This window comes from Vipera ursinii (genome assembly GCF_947247035.1).
Source record: "Vipera ursinii genome assembly, chromosome: Z".
In the NCBI taxonomy this organism is placed as follows: domain Eukaryota; kingdom Metazoa; phylum Chordata; class Lepidosauria; order Squamata; family Viperidae; genus Vipera; species Vipera ursinii.
In genome coordinates this window covers 88,620,140-88,643,768 of record NC_139517.1, presented here as the reverse complement: position 1 = coordinate 88,643,768, position 23,629 = coordinate 88,620,140, and the positions used below count along the sequence as shown (strand labels likewise).

Sequence of the window (23,629 nt, the reverse complement as noted above, 5' to 3'; positions counted from 1 at the left end):
AAATCTTTGATTTCTCTGCAGCTTACAACGATATCTATCTCTTTGGTTAGTTTAATGGTTTCTCTTTCTCTCTCTACACACACACACACACACACACACACACACACACACACACACACATACACATACATACATACTCATTTACAGACACACACACACTCACATATGCATATTACTACAGGTATCTTTGAAAATAGTAAAAAATGTCAGAAATTCCATTTCAGATGAAAAAATGCACTAGTGAGTTTATTTGTGAAATGAAAACTAACTTAAGATTAGATGACTATCACAGTAGTTTGTCATCTAACAGCAGATAACAGCAGTCCACCTTGAGAAGTCATCTAACAGCAGATAATGTCACTTTTTAATGGAAGGAAGAGTTTATTCACAGTCCACCTTGAGAAGTCATCTAACAGCAGATAATGTCACTTTTTAATGGAAGGAAGAGTTTATTCACACATTCTCCTTTTTATAAGGCATTGTTACAATGGCATTTGCTACAAATGTTGTATCCTGACCTCCTACTAATAGGAATTAAAAGTTAACAGAAACTCTCCAACATTAAATATTATAAATAGTCTTTACCAATTGGGTACTGTTTGTGTACCCATAGAGTCACTGCTTTTCCACAAAGTTCCTGGGTCTTACAAACTTAAATCAGGATAGAAAATAGGCTTTTTGATGTACCCACTGTATTGTTAAATCACCAAAATTCACAATTCTCCATGGAACTTCTCCAATCACTCTGAATCTAGATGTTATTCAATTACTTAAAGCCAAAGGCATTGTTCTACTTCAAAGTGCTGGCCAACCTCTTTCAAGCAATTTTTTTTAACATGACAAGGGTGTGTGAGAAGAAATGAGGTCAGATGAAAAGCCCGAGATGAGGTAGGTCTGCGGCAATAACAGTACATAGTTGTCAACTGGTTCTCCCACAGAGAAATTAACAGCTCTCAGTCTGCTGGGCCACATAGTGTAGATCTAAGATATGAACTGGAGATAGACAGGCAGATATGGCTTGAGTCTTACAGTTGGCAATTTCCGGCTCTAAGGCTTTCCTAGTATCTGTAATAAAACTAGTTTATCAAAGAACTGTGTACTTGAATCTCCGCTTGTTTGTCTTCACATTCAAGTAATGGTCTGGCTGAATGAAGCCTGACAGATAGCCAGTTTGCAATTTCCAGAATTTTAAAGGAAGCCCATCACACGGTATGTTATTTGATGAAAATCCAGGATTTAATCTTTGAATTTATCTTTATGCTACAAACCCTCTTTCTACCTCAAGTTCAATAGCTGTGGTATTTTTAGTTGTGGCATGCTATCATTAAGAGGGAAATGAATACACTGAAGCAGGACTGGAAATGGGAGGGATGAAATGACATCTGCAAGGAGGAAAGCTTAATCCTATCTCTTCCCAAGCAATCTTGAAGAGATTAGAAAGCTAGGATATGGCCAAATGCCTCAATTCTGCCTGCTCACACAGCCGTAATAATGGTCCCCAGACCCAGGGAAAAGCTGTGTTTTGATTTTTTTTAAAAAGGCTTATCCATACATCCATGATGTACAAAAACATGCCACTTTGAATAGCATCACTCCCACAGGATATTTTTTGCACCACAGAAATGAAGTTGGAAGAGTGGTTAGCTAAGTGGTTAGTTGTGACTTCCCAACAGTGTAAAGGATAAAATTTAAGCAGCAGCAGTAATAAGAACAAGAGGGGGAAACAAACTTAAAAACCAACTTTCAGCTCGGCTCATTAGAATTCAGCCTTATCCTCTTCTCTATATAGCACATTTTCCCTTTTGCCACTGGTCACTTTCTGATCATAAGACGTGGAGCCATCAAATAGCACCAGTGACTTTCCATGTCCGTATCTTAACTCCTTTTGCCTAGTCCTTGGACAGAAATTTGATGTCAAATTATTAACCCTCTTCCATATTATTTGGTAATTGTTTTTGCTTTATGAAGATGCTGCCCTAATATAATTTTTGAATTCTTTTTAAACTTAATGGAAAACATTTACTTTTTAATATATGATGAGAGAGAAATAAGATCCTATGCATATCATGATAGCATTTATACAATAAATGATCAATCTGAAGAATAAATGTCATTGGTGCCTAAGTCTCTACTTATCTATAAGAATAATAATGTATTAGTCTTTTGGTAGGTTGGTAACTCTAGTCCACCTCCTCATTTTACCTCCTCCAAAAGACTGCTCATCTGTCTGTCTAGCAGACAGAGAAAAAATGGCGTAAGAATCACAGAAACTAAACGGAAAGGGACAGTCTTACAACAGGTCAGCTTGAACCCAATAGGTCACTGACCTTTCAAGACGATTTCTGCATACAACATAGGATGTTCACATAGGAAGTCTTCCATTTTTCCCATGGAAAAACACTTCTCCATGAATAACTTTGCTTTCTCTTCAGCCTACTTCAGTAGCAGGTTAGTAATAAAAAGGAGGTTCCATGATAATGACATATTTCCAACAAATATTATGCGGGTCTTAAAATGTGCCTAGGAACAGATTTTGTTAAGAACTATCAAATTATATTTAAAATTAACATGTCAATTTTTTAGCTAGTTTTTGGAACAAGTCAGCTTGTCAAAATTCATCATGGAAATTTGCTTAGGTATTTTTTTAAACAAATGCCACAATAAAACTAAACTGGAATGATTTCCTGATCCAATCTTAGGTCACACTGATATTCCTATTAATTTTAACCTTAAAAGGAGTCACATACATTAAATACTACCTGAATTGTTTTCTTGGAAAGGCAATATCCATAAGCCTCTTTTGAAATGGGCTGAAATTTAATGTTTTAGTCTAGCTTTGAGCATACGTTATAGGAAAAAGCAAGAAATGGAAATAAATTTTAATTCTTTGCAATGCTACATAAAAGGAGATTAAAGAAGTTCTCTGCTACGCTTGTGGAAGCCAAAGAAAGTATATTATGGTGGTAACACTTTTGCAAACAGTTTATTAAAATAAATATTATATTACTGTTTATAAATAACAACCTACTCCTTTCTAAGTACAATTGCAATTATGTCATTACTTATCCAAACATTTTGCACAAGGAAATCAACAATGAAACATAAACAGTGAAATGAAGTAATTAGTATTATGCTTGAGGAATTAATGTGTAATATGGTCCAGATCTAATCCTTGCTTACACATTACTAAACTGTAAAATACATACATAAGTTTTTTTATTCAAATGTGTGATGATACACATTTTGTGCTGAAAAAGTATGTTCCAAAACATTATTTAAAGGTTATTTCATTCTTCCAGTAAATCATTAAATGTACAAACATGTACTAATATGTGGTTAAATGTTTTAAACAATCTACCCTAAAATGAGATAAAGGAGAGGGCTAAGGGGACCAGGCTGCTGTGTGAACTACCTTTAAAATGCAATTGTTTTAATCATTTTCTACAGATGCCGCCTCACAGGGTCTGCTGTCACAGGGACCATTTATGACTTGTTATGGTGTCTCTATTGTTCACCAAAGACATTCAGCTAAAAAGGGGACAGCTGGGACAGAAAGCTGCTATCCAAAAGAACAATATAATCCTGTGAAAAGTAATCAACAAATTTAAGAGCGTTAATTAACTTTACACTTTATCATGTTCAATTAGTTGTCTTTTCTCAGAAAAGATTGCCGTGCACAATCGGTTTAGAGCATGCCATGTTTGATTTGTAAGTGATCACTGGTTCAGTTTCAAAGTCGATATCAGCCACTCTCTTGGGTTTTAGTGACACAGATGAATGGCTCTACACATGTTTCAGAGGTGATTTGGTTTAATGTAAAGTAGCACAACATAACCTCTTTAATGTACGGTGGTTTCACACAGAACGAAAACCAGCAATTTATGCTCGTCTCATTTGGGCATTTATGCAAATATACTTTTTATACACATACAAAAATGATGGTTCTCACAACAGTAAAATTAAAGTTAATTTTCCCTTGAAACAGAAAGTCTCTTAAACAATTTTTTTTTCATCATTATTTCTCAGTGAAGAGTTTGTTTTTTGGGACACATTTGAGATCACTTCTTTTCAGCAAAATTTCTAATTTTGCTATATTATGTACTATGCACCAACATGCTTTTTTACATTACATATAATCTGTATTACCTTTAATAATGGCAGCCAAAATAAATGTTGAATAGTTGCACTAAGCACTGCAGGCATAAATACGATGGTTCAGTGGGACTTTTACATTTCTTGGATAAATTTTTAAATCTAGAGTTCTAAGAAATTTAGATTCATCAATGATTATAGTCTCTTTCTACCTATTTCCTTTACTATAGCCTTGCTGCTTGCTAATGGGACATGGGAAAACATGACAAAGTGATGACGTATTTTTAATGAACACCAACAATTTGTCAGTGCTGACAAGCAGGGTTGAAGATTATAATATTTCTCACTTCGCTATTATGGCCAAAACTTTAAAGGAAAAAAAATATGTTCAGAGTTTGTATTAACACTGTGGGAATATGTTGTCATATCATTAAAAAAAAAGCTGCTAGTTATTATAATTAGTTATCAATGGGACACATTTATATTCTTCTAAAAACAGTGCTGGAATTATATTCAAAGAAAAAAGTAGACAGTTGAATATTTCCATTGTATCAAAATATATAAAAAACATAACAACATGCAATTATAATTGTCCTAGGAGAAATTATTAAGCTTCCAATCAGAAAAAGTAAATTCTGAAAGCTAACAATTATGTAAATTAAATATTTAAGAGAGAAAATCATAGTATACTTCTATAAGACCTGCAATGACAAATGCAACATCTGATAGTATTAAATTTCTGCAGAAGATCTATAGAGAAAAAAAAGAAGCAGTCAATAGATCTTTAAATTGGGTAGCAATAACTGTTCTTCTATCCCAAGTTGGCAGCTGCTACATTTGCAGGCTTGGTTCATTATTTACCCATAATGACCATCAAGCTCCACTCAACGTCAGATCACAACAACTGTCAGCAGCTCTTTTAATTAGCCTTGTTTGAATTCAGATAAATATCACAATGGCCCAACTTTTGCTGAAAGAGCAACAGAGCACTGTAAACAATGAGCTGTTCTGGCTTTAGATCTATCCACATAGAGATGCCTAAGGAGTTATGATGTGCAGGCAAGTTTAATTAAATCTCGTATAAAGAACAGTGAACACAAGATTTCCATAATAGTTCTTAGTGTTCAAAAAGACTTGTATTTCCACCAAATCTGGTGGACTAATATGAGGCTGGTGGTTTCCACGTCATATAAGGAGAACATATACAAAATGCTTTATAGATGGCATCTCCCTCCGGCTAGACTTTCCAAAATGTTCCCCGGATTGTCGGCCGATTGTTGGAAGTGTGGTAAAGGATTGGCACATACTATCACTTATGGTGGACATGCCCGGAAGTGGTTAGATATTGGATAAGGATCCAAAAATGGATAGAGGAAATCACAGGGTGTTTAGTTGATCTTAAACCAGAGACGTGCCTGCTTGGCTCCAGGCCTGGAAATATTAAGAAGGAAATATGGTATTTGGTTTTACATATCTTAACGGCGGCAAGGATGGGGTATGCTCAATTTTGGAAGGCAAATCATACCCCGCCGGATGAAGTTATAATTAGGAGAATACTTGATTGTGCAGAAGCAGACACATTGACCAAGAAGTTGAAGGGTAAAGAAGAGACACCAGCATTTCTATCATGGAATAAATGGTATATTTGGATGGATAAAAGATTATAGAAATGAGGATGGCTTGGAGGTTGGTCAAAAATGAAGTGATATAGTCTTTGTTAATGAATAAGCTTTGGAGTTGAATAGTTATAAGAGACTTAATGAGTGGAATATAATTGTTAGTTTAGAAGTAGATATAATGTGAAATTTTTGAAATGGTTTTCAATTTTTTGATTTCTTCGTTTTTTGTATATTGCAAATGTTTTTTTTGTCTTTGTTGGTGTATGGTGTGTTTTTAACACGAAATGTAAATAAAGATTCATTAAAAAAAGAGTTGTATTTCAATTTCCTTTTGATACACAAATCTTTAAAATATATTATTCTCCCCTCTATGTAAAGTATTATATATTTAAAACTAAATATTCATAACATTTTCTTTTAAAAAGCATAATTATCAAAATTAATCAAGAAATAAAATAATTAACTCGTCTATTTCATCTTGGTAATTCTGTTCCTCCTTAAAGATCATAATGTTCTACTGCATGATTGGCTCCCTTTCTTTGTGTTCATGCCATCAGAATAATGATTTCCTTACCAGTGGCGACACAACACAAATTAAGACTGTGTCACCACCATAGACCTGGAGAAAACAAACATTTGCATGAAAGTATGAAAGGCAAAAAAAGAATATTATATGTCAGTTTGTGCATACGACACACTGTGATGTTAAATCTATCGACAAGTATCTGTAGCTGAAGCATGATAATGTAGTCATATATATTCTTTGCTGTAATTTTATTTTTATTTTAATTCCATTTATATCCCGCCATTCTCCGAAGACTCAGGGTGGCTTACAAGCTTAGTAGTAGCCTTCATTCTATGTATATGCCTGCTTATTAGGGCTTTCACACACACCCCAAGCGGCATTATTACAAAGTCAGCTTAATTGCCCCCAACAATCTGGGTCCTCATTTTACCTACCTCGGAAGGATGGAAGGCTGAGTCAACCTAATAATAGCACCAACCTGTTTTCTATTTTAAAAACTCCTTTTATTACCAGTGCTAGTGTTTCTCCGGGAATTATGGGCCAATGCCCACCCTATTATATAATTGCTACTGTAAAACATCAGCTTAATGGTGATCGGCTTCTATGTCACCAAGGTTTTGTGTCCAGATGTAAACAGTGCTGTAGAAAACCATCTACAAGTTTTATCAAGAACTAACCAGAACTTGATTGCTGATTTTCTAAGTAAAACTTCTAGGGCACATTGCTTTAAAATCCAGCACTATTTGTATTCTGTATTCCAAGAATAAATTATGTAAAATTTAGGTTACCATTTTGCAATGAGTAGCTCAAACAGGAAAGTGCCAACACTCATTAGAAAAAGCTGCATAAATGTGCACTCCTTTTTTACAGTCCTCCAGTATATTTTTCTACCCTGTAGGGGGGCAAATCTAGGATCATTATGAGACACTTCAAAGAATTAGGGAATTTGCCTTGCAATCATCACATCGTATGGTAAGCCTAAAAAAACATAAAACTTTGTCGTTCAGTTTAGTGCTCATGGGAGGAAGCTGCCTGACCCATGAGGAACAAGAATGTAAGGATTTATGCTTCAAAATAAGGTGATGAGTGGTCGTAAGAGTTGAAGTATTTGAACTTGGCCATGGACATAAGTGGGAGAAAAAAAAAGTAGAGAGGGAAGCCAACAAAGCTGCACGGGAAGTTAGTTGCATCTTGATCCCTGGAGACAGAAAACAGATCTAGGGAATGAAATATTCCAAAATTAATATGAGCCAAAAAAAAATAATTCAGCAGAAGAATAAACTCTTCATCTTTGTTCTAGATTCCAGAATACCAGAAAAGAAAACTGGCAAGATATTACTCATCATTACCACATTAATAAAAGGACAATTTATAAGGCAACATACTCTATTCTGGTCATATTAGATAATGGTAAAAAGAAATTATAGCACTTGAAAAGTTACTGGATAGAGTAAGGAAAGCCAAGAGAAATGGATATAAAATTATTTTAACTAGTACATGAAAAATCTCTCTGGACTATAATGATATGGTATATTAGAACTGTACTCCTTTGTATTCTCCAATCTTGGAAGCTAATACTAAAATAAGAACTGAGTTCTGATACTTATTGTTTCAACAGTCAAATTACAAAATGTGGAACTAGGCTATATTTTACAGCTCCAAAAGCATGTAGAAAAATCAAAATATTTTCCAAGATTAGCAAAATTTAAAGAAAATAAATTTCAAGCTAAACCTTGCCAATTAATGCTGGTTACCCAAAAATATTTTAACAAACATATGCAGTCATCCAGAAATATCCGAAGACCAGATATATATATAGCTTTAATATTATTTTTTTTTCAGCAGTACTTCTACAAATTACTTTAGCAGTATGTCAAGGATTTAGTAACAAAAGCTTCTGAAAGTGAAACAGATAGAAAAAATTTACAATATAAGCCCAGAGAGTCCTCAGCTAACAATCCTAATTGGGACTAGACTTTCTATTGCTAAGCGATGAGGTGAAACACCACATGACTGCATAACTAAGTAATAGGAGGTTAGGTAATCTTGATTGTGTTTGTTAGGCCAGGACTTGGCCATTATTTGTTGTCTATTGAAAAAAGGCTCTTGAAACGCTCTGTATTTCATTAGATAGCTTATTCCTCAACTTGTGAATATGATCAATAGTGCGGTTTGACAATGAATTCAAAGATACTATTCACTTAAAATATGCAAGATTCATGTAAGTGTTTGCTTATCCAAAGTTTTCATTAGTTTAGGGAGCAGCCTTATCATCTAACACAGGGATGTCAAGCTGCCGGCCCGTGGGCCAGACGCGTCATGTGGAAGCCGCGCCCACTCCATTGCCGGCAATGGCAAAACTGTCCCGATACGTTGCGTGATGTAATGTGATGTCATGAGTTTGACATGTCTGATCTAACATATATTCTTGTAAGCAACTGCAGTGTTCTTAACTGCAGTTAAGAGCACTGCAGTAGTAACTGTTCACTAATTGTTTTTCTGAATTGACTTTTAAACCATTTTTGCATGGGTCTGAATCCAATTGAGCTTACTAGCATTATGTCTACTACCAGAGACTTCACAGAAGCTTAAATAAGATTTCATGTCAAATTATCAAACACAGACAAAATTTATTTTTCTGAATGAAAATACTTAAGCTCTATCTACTCAATTACAAACCAAAAAGCAGTTTTTATGGCCCAAACATATTTAATCTGTGCATCTTTCCATGTTAATTTTAATCACAATATTGGAAAATTCAAGTTGTGTTTTATCATTTGAAATCCAATCTATCATATCAATCTATCATATTGAAGATATTTTTTTTTGTATCTACCCCATATTTTTAGTTTGTATACATTTTATTACATAGTTAAAAATCCTTTTTATGTAAAACATTTCATTGTGAAAAAATTAGTTTGTTGTTGATAAAAGCGGATGCTGCATTTGCTGGGAACAGAATCAAGGGGGTAAGAAAGTTAATTATTTCCCATAATAACTAATTATGACTTGATAAGAGAGTCTTTGGTAATGACCTACACTATGATTAAAGGCCCGCATCTCAAGAAATATAATAATATATGAGCATAACTATATATGCAAAGTACATGGGACTTAACTTGTCAGTGAGTGATTAAATAGGAATTCATAATTAGGAAAGTCCACTGTGTAATTTATTAGCTTTTTTGACAGTTCTGGTTCGTTAAAGGTTGATTGCTAAAGACTGACCTCTAGTGGCAAAATAATCTCTGATGGTAGTTTGTATTTCCTTACGGAGAAACAAGTCCATATGGAGTTAGCATTTATCTCCCAAGGGAGTGAATACAAATAGTTAAATCTGTATCTTTTCTTCTGAGCATTCAGATCAGTTTTTGATACTGCAGTCATACAATGAAGGCATCAAGTATTTTATTTCAAATAATAAAAAAATCATTTATAAAATTGAATCTTATTGACTTCCAAATAACCATTTTCCAAAATCCATCCATCCACCCATTCTTTCATCCTATATAAAGCACATAAAACATGTCCTTTGCTATAAACGGATGATGCTATTCTTCTTTCACATATTAGATTTAGCTTCAAATGCCTATTTGATGCATTAGTTAAATAAATAATACCAAGAATTTCAATTACAAATCAATTGCAATATGTGAAAACTAATTTTCTGGATTTTGGAAAAAAAAAGTTAAAAAAGTAGAACCTAATAATTTAACATCATGTGATAACGTGGAATATTTTAGTTATTTCAGCATTTTATTTAGTCATGCTCTATCCTGGCAACATAATCGCAACACGACACTTCTAACAGCAACATCTACTATGATGGCTTTGCTTCAATATTTTTATTTAAAAAGGAGATTTGTTCTTGCAGTAATATAGATTTTTAATGCAAAAATTGCATCTCAAATTCTATATGGAGCTCCTATTTGGATTATATTTATTAATACAAGCAGTCCTCATTGAACAATGAGGAACCAGAATTATATAAAGTGCAACAACACAAGATTGCATTCCTTAGCAAATGCAATCCCTGCATTTCCCAAAGTTATTGTTAACTGAAAACCTTTGCAACTTCCTACCAGGTTCCAACAAGCAAATGGAAAAGCCAGTAGGAAGTTGAAAGTCCTAGGTGACTTGCAAGTAGGCTCTTGAGTCTGCCTTCCAGGTGCAGAGCCAGAGTCACAAGGCATGAAAATAGGACGGCTACTTCAGGTGGGGTGTGTGTTTGAAGGGCTGATGTGACATGACACAAATGCAGCAGGGCTTGGGGGTTGCTGCTGTAGGATGCATGAGGAGCCACAGCAAGACCATCTTATGGAAGCTGCTGCAGGGTCCACAAAAAGCATGGCTGGCTGATGAAAGATATACTGTGTTTTCCCAAAAATAAACCCCACCCCGAAAAAAAGACCTACCCTGATTTGTGGGAGTGGACCTAACATAAACCCTACTCCAAAAATAAGCCCTAATTAGGACCCCGCCCACTCCATCCCACCTGGCTGTCGCAATGGGGCAGGAGGCCACGTGGCACAGTGCACCACTGTGGCCACGAGGCAAGGCAGAGGGGAAGGAACTGCCCCATGCGCCCCGCACCCGCTTCCTTTAGCCTCCCCCCGGCCATTCCTTGCTTCACTTCACTTCCGAGCCAGACTGCCATGGTACCATTTGGAGGATGGGCAGGGTAGGCCTGGTCACCTTCCGTGGTGAAAGGCTCCGCTGCTGCTGTGTGCCACTGATCATCCCACTGATCATCTGGCCAGCAGCAGCTGCCTCCTCCTCCACCACCAACTCTACTGTGGCTTGCACCATGACCAGGCAGCGCAAGTCTCCCCTGCAGCCTCCTTCTTCCAGCCAGCCATTGCCGCCACTGGAGAGAATGGAGAATGGGGAGGCGAACAGCTCTGTGCAGTGATGCAGAGCAGAGAAGAGCACTTGCTTGCTGCCCTGCATCGCCCTGCATCTCTCTTTTCCATTCTGGAAATGGCAGCCCCGTTTCCTGCTGCTTCTCCTCCTGGTGCTACTATAGAGCTTGGCGTACCATCGCTCAGCTCTCCCCCCCTTTCTGAAAACAAAAGATTCAACCTAACCTGCTTTCCAGCTCCAGTGTACTTCTCTCCTGCTGCAGGGAAATGGAGTTCGTGAGACTAAAAAAAGTTAAGTCAGACCTTCCAACTTTGCAAGATCTTTTTTTTCACAAGAGAAAAAAGGGAGCAAGGGGGGGAGCTGAGGGAAACACATGTGGGTCGTGAGGGGCAGCTCCACCCCTCCCCCACCTGCCTCCCCTTGTTCTGATGGCAGTGGTGTGATGTGACCAGGGGGGCTTTTGCCCAGGTTCGCGTGGTGCGCCAGTTGCGTCCCTATCTGGACCGAGATGCCCTACGCACAGTCACCCATGCGCTCGTGACCTCCCGGCTAGACTATTGCAACGCTCACTACATGGGGCTGCCCTTGAGGACCGCTCGGAGGCTTCAACTGGTGTAGAATGCAGCCGCGTGAGTTGTGATGGGAGTTTCCCGATACTCCCATGTAACACCTCTTCTCCGCGAGCTGCATTGTCTTCCGGTTGCCCTCCGGGTGAGATTCAAGGTGCTGGTAATGACCTATAAAGCCCTAAATGGCTTGGGTCCGGATTATCTAAGGCAGGGGTCGGCAACCTAAAAAAGAAAAAGAGCCACTGGGAACCGGTTCCATCACAAATTAAAAAAAGAGGGAGCCGCGTGCGTGTGTCCATGCACGCGCATGCGCAAAAAGGTTTTTTGCGCATGCGCGGACGCACGCGGCTGCCATTTTTTAAAAAATGAGATGGAACCGGTTCCCGGTTGCCCGATGGCGACGGCCCGTCTGCAAAGCTGCCGCTTTCGGCAGCTTTGCAGACGGGCCGTGGCAGCTTCCGCAAAGAGCGGCGCCCCTGCCCATTCCGAGAGGTGCGCGCGCACCTCTCCGAACGACCGGAGGTGCGCGCGTACCTCCGCGCGAATGGGCAGCGGTGCCGCTCTTTCAGGAAGCCCGCCGCGGCCCGTCTGTGAAGCTGCCGAAAGCGGCAGCTTAGCAAACGGGCTGCGGCAGCTTCCGCAAAGAGCGGCGCCCCTGCCCATTCCGAGAGGTGCGCGCGCACCTCTCCGAACGACCGGAGTTGCACGCGCACCTCCGTGCGAAGGGGCAGCGGCGCCGCTCTTTCAGGAAGCTGCCGAAAGCGAAGGGGCAGCGGCGCCGCTCTTTCAGGAAGCTGCCGAAAGCGGCAGCTTCCTGAAAGAGCGGCCCGCTGCCCGTTCGCGCGGAGGTACGCACGCACCTCCCCAAAGGTTTGGGGAGGTGCACGCGCACCTCCGGTCGTTCGGAGAGGTGCGCACGCACCTCTCGGAATGGGCAGGGGCGCCGCTCTTTGCGGAAGCTGCCGCGGCCCGTCTGCTAAGCTGCCGCTTTCGGCAGCTTCACAGACGGGCCACGGCGGGCTTCCTGAAAGAGCGGCACCGCTGCCCATTCGCGCGGAGGTACGCGCGCACCTCTCCAAAGGTTTGGGGAGGTGCGCGCGCACCTCCGCCCATTCGGGGAGGTGCGCGTGCACCTCTCCAAATGGGCGGTGCCACTCTCCATTTGGAGAGGTGCGCGCGCACCACTGCCCGTTGGAAGAGGTGCGCGCGCACCGGGCGGCTGGGAGCCGCAAGAGACGGCTCAAAGAGCCGCATGCGGCTCCGGAGCCGCAGGTTGCCGACCTGTGATCTAAGGGAACACCTGCTGCCGGCATCAACTTCCCATCGTCCTGTGCGCTCCCACAGGGAGGGCCTTCTCAGGATACTGCCAGTTAAGGAATGCCGGCGGATTATTCCCAGGAGAAGAGTGTTCTCTGTGGGCGCGCCGGCCCTATGGAACCAACTTCCCACGGAACTTAGGACTGTCCCCGACCTTTGCTCATTTCGCCGGGACCTGAAAACTTGGCTCTTTGAGCTGTCTGGCCCAGATTGAGGGGTTTAATTTTAATTAGGTTTTAGTTTTAAATTTCAGGGACTTAATTGTTTTAACTGATTTTATTTTTTATTTATTTATTTATTTTTATTTATTTTAATTCCATTTATATCCCGCCCTTCTCCAAAGACTCAGGGCGGCTTACAAGCTTTTGTATGTTATGCTTTTAATTTTCCCTGTAAACCGCCCTGAGTCCTATGGGAATAGGGCGGTATATAAATTTAAATTTAAATTTAAATTTAAATTTAAATAAATAAATAAATAAATAAATAAATAAATAAATAAATAAATGTGTTGCGCAGCCTCCTGCCACGAGCAGCCAAAGTAGAAATGGGCAAGCAGCCCTGTGGACTCCTGCTGGATGGCGCTGTTGGTGCCACTGCTGCAAGGTGAAGTAAATGTCACACAAAATATAAGACACCACTCTAAAGTAAGATCTAATGCCTCTTTTGGAGGCAAAAATAATATAAGACTGGGTCTTACTTTCGGGGAAACATGTTAGGAGTCCATAAAGCACTGTAAGCATGGTGGGGCTTGTGGTAGCTGTTGTATGATGCAGAAGGATGTTCAAGGGGTGGGGAAGCAGAGCATGAGTGCAGTGGGGTTAGAAGTGCAAACTGCTTGGGTCCAAGCAGTTTGCAACTTTCCCTGCCCACCTGCTCACTGACTCTGTGGAAAACTGGCAGAGAAGGATGAAAGTGGTGACCATGAGATGGCAGGCCACTGTAACCTCTAAAAGAACCAACCAAGTACCTTGATTGTGATCATGTGATCAGGGGGTGCTGGGACAGTCATAACTTTGAGGACCAAACATAAGTATCACTCAATATCACTGCAACTGAATCAGCTGTTGTTAACTGAGGGCTCCCTGTAATAACGTAGTCCAATTTCAGGTGAAACTTTAAAGATCTTTTTAAGTGTACTAAGACATGTTACTTTCCTGGAAAATGAGTAATGCCCTTTGAAAACAAAAGCTTGGCTAAGGACTATTAAATTTTGTTGCAAATATATGTTTTTTAAAATAAGGAAGGGTTGCTAAATATTAAATGAATCTTTTGTAGATATGTGGGGTAGGTAGTCATTGATATATAACCACAATTGAACACAAAATTTCTATTGCTAAGCAAGACAATTGCTAAGTGCGCTTTGATGATGTTTCTTGCCACAGGTGTTAAATGAATCATTGCAGCTGTTAAGTTAGTAACATAGCTGTTAAGTTAAACTGACTTTCTCATTGACTTTGCTTGTCGGAAGTTGCAAAAGGTAATCACATGACCCAAGCATACTACAACTGTCATAGATACATGCCAGTTGCCAAGCATCCAAATTTTGATTATATGACCGGGGAGGATGCTGCAAGTGTAAAAGACTGTCATAAGTCACATTTTTTTTGGGTTGCATAGAAACTTTGAGTGGTCACTAAACAAGAAGTTGTAAGTCGAGGACAACATGTATAAATGGATGATCCATTTATACAGGTTGATTCTGATAATTTATTTTCCAGAGGTATGACATCAGCATTTCATTATACTGTATGAAAGTTTATGGGATAATTCAGTACAGGAATTAATGGCTAAAGCTAAACTTCCATATTTACCTATAGCTTTTGAAATTAATTACAGATACACATTAAAGGTAAAGGTTCCTCCACACGTACATGTTAGCCGTTTCCGACTCTAGGGGCCAGTGCTCATCTCCGGTTCAAAGCCGAAGAGCCAGTGCTTGTCCGAGGACGTCTCTGTGGTCATGTGGCCGGCATGACTAGACGCCAAAGGCGCATGGAATGCTGTTACCTTCCCACCATAGTGGTTCCTATTTTTCTACTTGCATTTTTACGTGCTTTTGAACTGCTAGGTTGGCAGAAGCTGGGATGAGTAACAGGCGCTCACTCTGCTACGCGGCACATGGGATTCGACCCGCCAAACTGCCGACCTTCTGATCGACAAGCTCAGCGTCCTAACCCACTGAGCCACTGTGTCCCTACAGATACACATTACAGCTCCTTAAATAGCTTAATAATTTATATTTAAATAAATACAGAATAGTCTTTGTGCCATCAAATATGCTATATCCTGTGCACTCCCACAGGGAGGGCCTCCTCAGGGTACCGCCAGTCAAGGATTGCCGACGGGCGATCCACAGGGGGAGGGCGTTCTCTGTGGGCGCGCCTGCCCTATGGAATCAACTGCCAACGGAACTCCGGACTGCTCCCGACCTTCGTTTTCACCGGGACCTAAAAACCTGGCTCTTTGAGCTATCTGGTCTGGACTGAGGGGTTTAATGTTTTTAAATTGTGATTTAATTTTTGTGGCTAGACTTAATTTATTTTAATTTATTTTAATTTTATATTGGATTGTTTTTAAATTTTGCCTTGTAAACCGCCCTGAGTCCTTTGGGAATAGGGCGGTATATAAACCAAATAAATAAATAAATAAATAAATAAATAAATAAATAAAAGATTTCAAAAAGTCCCCATCTCTCAAAGATTTTATCTCTATAATGCTATTGATCTTGAAACAATGGATCCTAATTTATTGTACTGTAAATTTCATAAAAGTCTTTGACAGGTTGTTATTTGGCCCAGTTTAAAATCAAAACCAAGAAGAGATATTTCTGAATATGTCAAAATTTTATTTATAGATGAAAATTTTAAAATTACAGACAACAGCTACATTTTTAATAATATCTATAAAAACAAGATTTTTAGTAATACATCAATCAGTTGGGTGTTTTTAAGTGAATTATGTAACATTTGTAAAATATTTTGCTAAATGTTTTATCAAAAGCTAAATTTTAGATTATATTTGTAATTTGCTATTTGATTCTTTTGTGTGTAAATGTATTACTGTATTTTTCGGACCATAAGACGCACCGGACCATAAGACGCACCCAGTTTTTAGAGCAGGAAAACAAGGAAAAAAATTTCTTTCTCCTTCTTTCTCTCTCCCTCTTTCTCTCCCTCCCTGTCCCATTGTCCCTTCCTTCCTTCCTTCCCTCCCTCTTTGTCCTTCCCTCTCTGCATTAGAGCAGTACCCGCGGAGGCGGCCCTGCAGCCCGGCTTTCTCTTGCAGAAAGCAAGCTGAAACGGAGTGAGGGAGATTGCCAGAAATGCGAATCGGCCGATCTCGCACTCCTGCAAACTCCCTCGCTTGGTTTCAGCTTCCCTTGCTACAAGAGAAAGCAGGCTGAAACAAGGCAGATTGCAGCAGCGCGAGATCAGCCGATTTGCATTCCTGGCAATCTCCCTCACTCCGTTTCAGCCTGCTTTCTATTGTAGCAAGGGAAGCTGAAACCGAGCGAGGGAGAGTGCAGGAGCGTGAGTTCGGTGTTTCTCAGCACGTGCCAATTCGTGCTCCTGGCAATCTCCCTTGCTTTCCACTTGCAGAGGTTGGGGCTGGCCATACGGATCACCTTCGGACCATAAGATGCACCCTCGTTTCCCCCCACTTTGGGGGAAAAAAGTGCGTCTTATGGTCCGAAAAATACGGTAACTAGTAAATTAATAGTACATAGAATTGTATTTTGGAAACCCAATATAAGAGATTGCTATGTTTATTCCCAATTTACTAGAAATTAACAAAATTATTTAATAGAAAATGTAAAATTTATATTAATAAAATTAACAGAAAACTAATTCTATTGTTTAATAGAAATATCATAATAACTTTGTAGTTTCAATTTAGTTTGAGACTTCTTTGTATAAGTATTTATACAAATAATTCTTCATGCAAGAAAAGATTAGCCTGGTTTACAAAATGCCAATTCCTTCTTTTTTAATAGGAAAGGTTGGAGATTAGTTGCTACTTTTCTACATGTAGCAATAACAGATTGATTTAGCCATTCTGTAGTAATTGTACGAGGATTTTTAAATGCTATCTGTGTTGCTTCTTGAACTAAAAGTACTGCTATTGACAGTGCAGTTCTGATGTGTTCTTAAAGATGAAACCAAGATATATATAGATGCTGTGTAAATAGACACTTGTTACTCTGGAAGTGTGCAAAACAGATGGGTAAAAGTTCCAGTTGCTTTTCATGATGATTTAATATACTTGGCTGAATAATGAGTACTGCTTCCCACAGCAACTGAATCACCATTTAATTCTATTATCTTAAATTCATGACCCACCAGCATGAAATGTCAACCTGATTAATCTCAGCTCAACATGACTGACCTCAGGAGAGACAATGAAAGTCTGCTAGCAGAATATTGTTATTAACATCACTTTGTTTTCATTTCTACTGGTCTCTCTTATTCATATCTAAAATAATGACATTGGTAAAGGAGAACTCTAAAAATAAATATCTAACTGGAACTTTCTTTTAATTCTAATTAAGTGGCAATACAACATATTGCAGGTACTGTAAATTCATTTGTTTGAATATAATGGTTTGTGAATTATCACTTACTAAAATCAAATGCATAAAAATGTGGAGAAACTAGAACTGCAGCTAAAATTAAGTGTACTGTACATTTTTTCAGCTGAAGTGAACTCAATATATAGCATTGTAAGTTATTTTACACGAGCTATAGTTAAATGGATGCTATCGTGCCAATGAAGGGCCCACTGCTTAGTCGCCATGCAAGATCCAAAGAGAAGGGTCCTTGGAGATCTCTGAGCATGGTTATTTTCTTGCACACATTTCATTAACCAAACTATCATAAATGCATTATAACCTATAATTTGCATGAATAAATTACAAGAACTGATTGGATGATCACTGGGACACTGAGATCACTGGATGATCTGGCTTTCTGCCCTCAATCTGCAAATAGTTCAGCTCTGTACCATAAGTGGCTTTATGGGTGATAACAATCATCTTGAGTTGTATCTGGAAATCTATTGGAAGGCAGTGCAACTCATGAAACAACAACAGTATTACATGGTTATACCATACTGAAACCATAACTATCTGTGCTGCTACATTTTGGATCAATTGTGGCTTTGGAAGATGTTCAAGGGCAGCCCCAAGTAGGTCACATTGCAACATGTAGGATAACAATGGCACAAGTAGCCATGTCCAGGCTTTCCAAGAGATTCAGGAATGAGCATAACTGGCAGACAAGATAAAAGTTTGACAAAGATCTAGTTGGTTACCACTGCCACTTGGTCAGCAGTTGTGATCACAAGAGAACTCCAAATTGTACACCAATACAATAGCAATTCTATTGAGTGCAATGGTAAAAACGGCTGAAATCCTGAAGGCTCTTCAGTTTTGTCTGGGTTAAACTGAAACAGCCATCTGTATCCCATAATACCAGACACTGAGAAAAACCCTGATGCATCTCTTGGTCAACCTGATGTAGAGATATAAAACTGGACATATAATCAGTACATGGATAATAACTAACTGCATAACCAGTGGCTTAATGTAGTTGTTAAATAGCAATGGCTATGGGATCTGGTAATAGAAATAGAAAGAATGCAGAGCCTTAAGGAAGGTTACAAAGAAGAGTCTAAAGCTAGATCACTTCCCATTTACCAGCCCTATCTGGAACTGTCCCAGTAGGAAGCAGAAGAACCAATGTGTCCCCTAATCCTAGCTCCCAGAGACAATCCAGAAGGATACCATGCTTGATAATATTGAAGACTGCTGAGACGTCAAGAAATGTTATACTACCCCAATCCTTGTCCCGCTAAAAGTCATATACAAATGCAATCAATGTATTTTAGTGATATCTGGTCTGAAAGGTGACTGAAAAAAGTTCAGTTAATTTGTTTCTTTTTCATCCTTGGAGCTGTAAACCATCTTCTTAACAACTTTCCCTAAAAAGGTAACATTAGAGACAGGGTGATAGTTATCTATAACCATTACATCCAGAAATGGTTTCTTGAAGAAGAGATAGATTGCTGATTCTTTAACAGCTAGTGAAGGGTCATGTTCCCTCAGGAATCCAACTGCACATCAACTCCTGGGAGATCATAACCAATCAGGAGGGTCATGAATTTAACACATTACTTACAGCCTCAAGAACACTGTCTGCTTTATCAAGATCATAAGGCTTGAAATCTTCCCAAATAACTATGCTAATCTATATCATCAACTCCAAGGATAGTCGGAGTCCAATTTGGAATAGCTCTGTAGATTTTTCTTGACCCCAGGAAGAAGACCACCCTGAACAGGATCTCTGGCTATCTATCTGCATATGTGAAAAATAATTATGTTTTGTTAGTTATTACAATGAAATAATCCTTAATGAAGATTCTTATTTCTGTGCGTCAAGGGTCTCTTCATCAGCATTGTGAAGTTCCTCTCAAAATCAGAAGTCTTTCTGAGATGTGTACAACTGAATCCAAGGCAAATGTTGCTCCTTCATTTTAGGCAGCAAGCAAAGTCTCACTTAAAAGATTTATCAGAGTCTCAAGAATGATTCTATGTTTCTTCTGGAATCCAATAGGGTCCATCAAGCACCTGGACAATATTATCTGTGGTCTGTTACTACAGTATCTGTTTTAATAAAATCTATCCTGTTAATATTGATCCAAGTTTTCATGCTGTGTGCTATGGCTCATTCAAGTGAATTTTTAAATGTGTTTTCTGTTGGGTCTAGATTCTGCTTTCCGGTGTTAAGAGTTTAAAGAATTATTCTTTTAAAATGTTCTTTTAAAAAGTTGGTAAAAATCAGAGTTCTGCATGGAAACAACTTGAGGACAGAGTATTGCTATCTAGATTTGAGCACTAAAAAGGTTCCTGCAATGAATGCATTTATATAAATATAAATCTTGATATCATGAAAAAGCAGAGAATTTATTGTTCATTGTAAAAGTCAGTCCTTCTGTTCAGCAAAATATAATTATTCCATTAAAGAATATAAGAACCAATATTATAAGTAATATACTAGGAAACCATGTTCATAGGAATTGGCTTAGCTACTAGAAGAGTAGTTTTACTGAACAATTCAAACAAATTGCTCTATTTGGCGAGCAGGATTGCCAAATTTGCCCACTTTCAATTATCCCAATTTTTCTACAAGAATATTGCACACAACAGATGTCCTGAAAATAACTTTTAAAATGATTTATATGAGGACAAACTACAGCAGTTTGAAAAATAATCACCAACATCTCATACAAAGAATAGCATCCATCATTACCTCCAAATAAAAAAAGAATCAATTCTAAACTTTGAAAACTATTTATGGTTATTGTCTATTTTTTCTACAATTTTACTACACATCTAAGACCCTAATTTCCAAAAATATGGAATTTACTAAAGACTAATAAGGAGGCTAGAGAGGAAATACTGTAGTTTGAGACAGGCAATATATGAAATCAGATCTTCCAAAATCACACAATCCAAATCCAGCATGACTACGGATTATTCCAGAGAATTTCCCCTGACACAGAACTAGATGGACCCTATTGGGGGAGTGGATTCTCCGTCATACTGAGAAAAGGTGTTCAGGTAAGACAACACCCCTTCTCCAGCATGACGAGTGGAGAATCCACAGATGAGACATACCAAAGCCTCACTGTCCCTATGGGCGGGAAGAAGTCTGGGCCTGTGTCCCACTATCTGTCACTACTCTTTGGAGAACTCTCCTGCCAAATGAAGCATCTGCTGAGGCAAACTTATCTAACTTATAATGCCTCACAAATGGGGAAGGAGACGACCACGTCGCTGCCTTGCATATCTCTTCTATTGATGCCTGTGTCGCCCACGCCGCTGAGGTTGCGGCGCTGCAAGTGGAGTGTGCGGTAATTCACCTTGGTACCAGCAAGGAGTGCATCTGGTACGCCCCTGCTATGCAAGCCCTAATCCATCTGCCTATGGTAGTGGCAGTCACCTTCTGACCCAATGAAGAGGGCTGAAATGAAACGAATAGAGCTTCAGATTTGCGACAGGAAGCAGTTCACTTAATATAGTGACACAAGGCCCTACGAACATCCAAGGCGTGCCATTTACGTTTCAAATCGTGGGACGGCTCTGGGAAAAAATCTGGAAGCACAATCTCCTGCACCCTGTGGAACAGTGAGTTGATCTTTGGGACGGAGGGGTCTAAGCTCAAAACTACCCTGTCTTTATGAAAAACACGTCATCTCTGATTGAAAGTGCTGCCAGTTCTGAGATGCGCCTGGCCGATGAGACGGCTACTAGGAAGGCGACCTTGAGTGTCAATAACCGTAGAGTGGAGGTTCTGATGGGCTCAGATGGAGGAGACGTGAGAGCCTGTAAGACCTTGGACAGATCCTAAGAGGGATATCTGTGAACCATGGGTGGTTTGGTGTTGATTGCTCCCCTGATAAAGGAACGCACCATGGGGTGTTGAGCCAAGGGTTCCGAGTTGCCATAAGTGAGCATCGTGGACAGTACAGCAACTTGCCTGCGAATAGTGTTGGGTGCTAAGCCCTTCTTAAGCCCCTCTAGCAAATAATCCAAAATTCTTGGAATACGAATTGTAGCTGGATCTAATTGGTGTTCCCCACACCAGTTACAGAAATTTTTCTATGTGCAATCATAAATTCTATTGGTTGCAGGCTGTCTTGAAGCCTGAATCATGGTAATCATGTCTGATGAGTAGGTCTCCTTTGTTAGAAGTCTCCTTTCAAATGCCAGGCGGTTAGCTGGAGCCACTGAGGCTCTGGATGTTGTAGAACCCCCTGGCTGAGGGAGATCCAATCTTGAGGTATCCTCCACGGAGGAGCGATTGATAGACCTACGAGGTTGGCATACCACGGCTGTCGTGGCCAGTGGGGAGCAATGAGTATCACCTCTGCCCATTCTTGCAGTATCTTTTGAATAACTGCCTGGATCAGAGGGAGAGGAGGGAACGCATACAGGAACTCCCTGGGCCATGGACTGCGGAGGACATCTACCCTTTCGGCCCCTGGAAACAGGAATCATGAGAAGAATCTAGGAAGCTGGGAATTCATTGGGGTAGCGAACAAGTCCAGCGCTGGGTGACCGAACCTCTCCAATATCTCTCTGAAGAGAGCTGGGTACAGGCGCCACTCGGAGTGGTCCACTGTTGCCCTGCTCAAGAAATCTGCTTGGTGATTCATCTCTCCCAAGAAGACCAACCTCTCATCCCTTGAGGGATGAGAGGTTGGTCTCTGCCCAGGTTCCTAATAATTGAGCCTCTCCCATGAGGGACCTGGAGTGGGTACCCCCTTGCCGGTTGATATGGGCTTTCGCCGCGATGTGTTGTCTTGCCATAGTGTGGCAAAAATGGCATAGAGCCAGATGAATAGCTCTGAGCTCCAACCAGTTTATGTTGTGCTTCAGATCTGACCGGGACCACCAACCATGAGCCAACTGGGATTGCAGGTGGTCTCCACAGCCGAACAAGCTGGCATCTGATGTTAGAATGAGTCAGTTGGGCTCCTTGAACAAGATTCCCCTGTCCATTGCTGGGGAGACCCACCATTGGAGGGATTGCAGGGTCTGTGATGGGACCCTTACCCTATGGTTGGAGGAACTGGTGCCTAGTCTCTGGAATGGGAACAAGAACCACTGGAGGGTTCTGGAATGGAGTCAAGCCCAAGGAACCACTGCTATGAAGGAAACCATCTTCACTAGCAGTTGAGAAAGGATTGCTAGGGCGACTACTCGCTCCCTTTGGATCTGGGAGACTAAGGATCAGATACTGTCCCGACGTTCCTGAGACAGGTAAACCTTGCACCTCCTTGTGTCTATCACTGTGCCCAGGTGAAGTAGTCTGGTGGAAGGAACTGTCTGGCTCTTTTGAAAATTTACCGAAAACCCGTGGTCCTGGAGAGTCTTGATGGACAATACCAGGTCTGACTGAGCCAGTTGGACTGAGGAGGATTGGATGAGGATGTCGTCCAGATAACATTGGACATGTACTAGAATGGCTCTCAGATGTGCGGCCAACACCGCCAGGACCTTTGTGAATACTCTGGGGGCCGATGATAGGCTGAATGGTAAGGCTCTGTATTGAAAGTGGTGTCCTGCGTAGCAGAACCTGAAGAATTTGCAGTGCTCGGGAAGGATGGGAATGTGCAGGTAGGCCTCCGTCAGATTGATAGATATCATGAGGTCCCCCCCTTCTGATGCCTGGATTGGACCGTTTGCATTTTGAACTTCCTGTATATCAAATGAGAGTTTAATTTCTTTAAATCCAGGATTGCTCTCCATCCTCCTGATGCCTTTGGGACGATGAACAGAATGGAATAAAAACCCCACCCTTCACAGCCCACGCTATGGCTTGATGGGTCTTGCGGAAATTAAACTCTGCCTTCTTATCCTCTGACTTTAGATCCTCTGCTATATCCCCAGAGACAGCGAAAGAAGAAGCCAAGGGTGCTAAGGGCTCGTCTACTGAGGGGACTGCTAGCACTTCTGAAAATGCTGGAGCCACATTAAACAGCTTTTTATCAGTTCCCCGAGATGGAAAAGTATCTGGCGCTCCCCATTGTCTTTGGATAACACTGAGAAAAAGGGGAGGACAGGGAATGTCCTGTTGAGA

The 23,629-nt window shown here is 40.2% G+C and overlaps 1 protein-coding gene across 1 annotated transcript in view; it reads right to left on the bottom strand.

The window, feature by feature from the left end:
* The window catches only part of HIBADH (3-hydroxyisobutyrate dehydrogenase), a 93,303-nt gene that overhangs the window by 20,025 nt on the left and 49,649 nt on the right, over window positions 1-23,629 (bottom strand). The window lies entirely within an intron of this gene.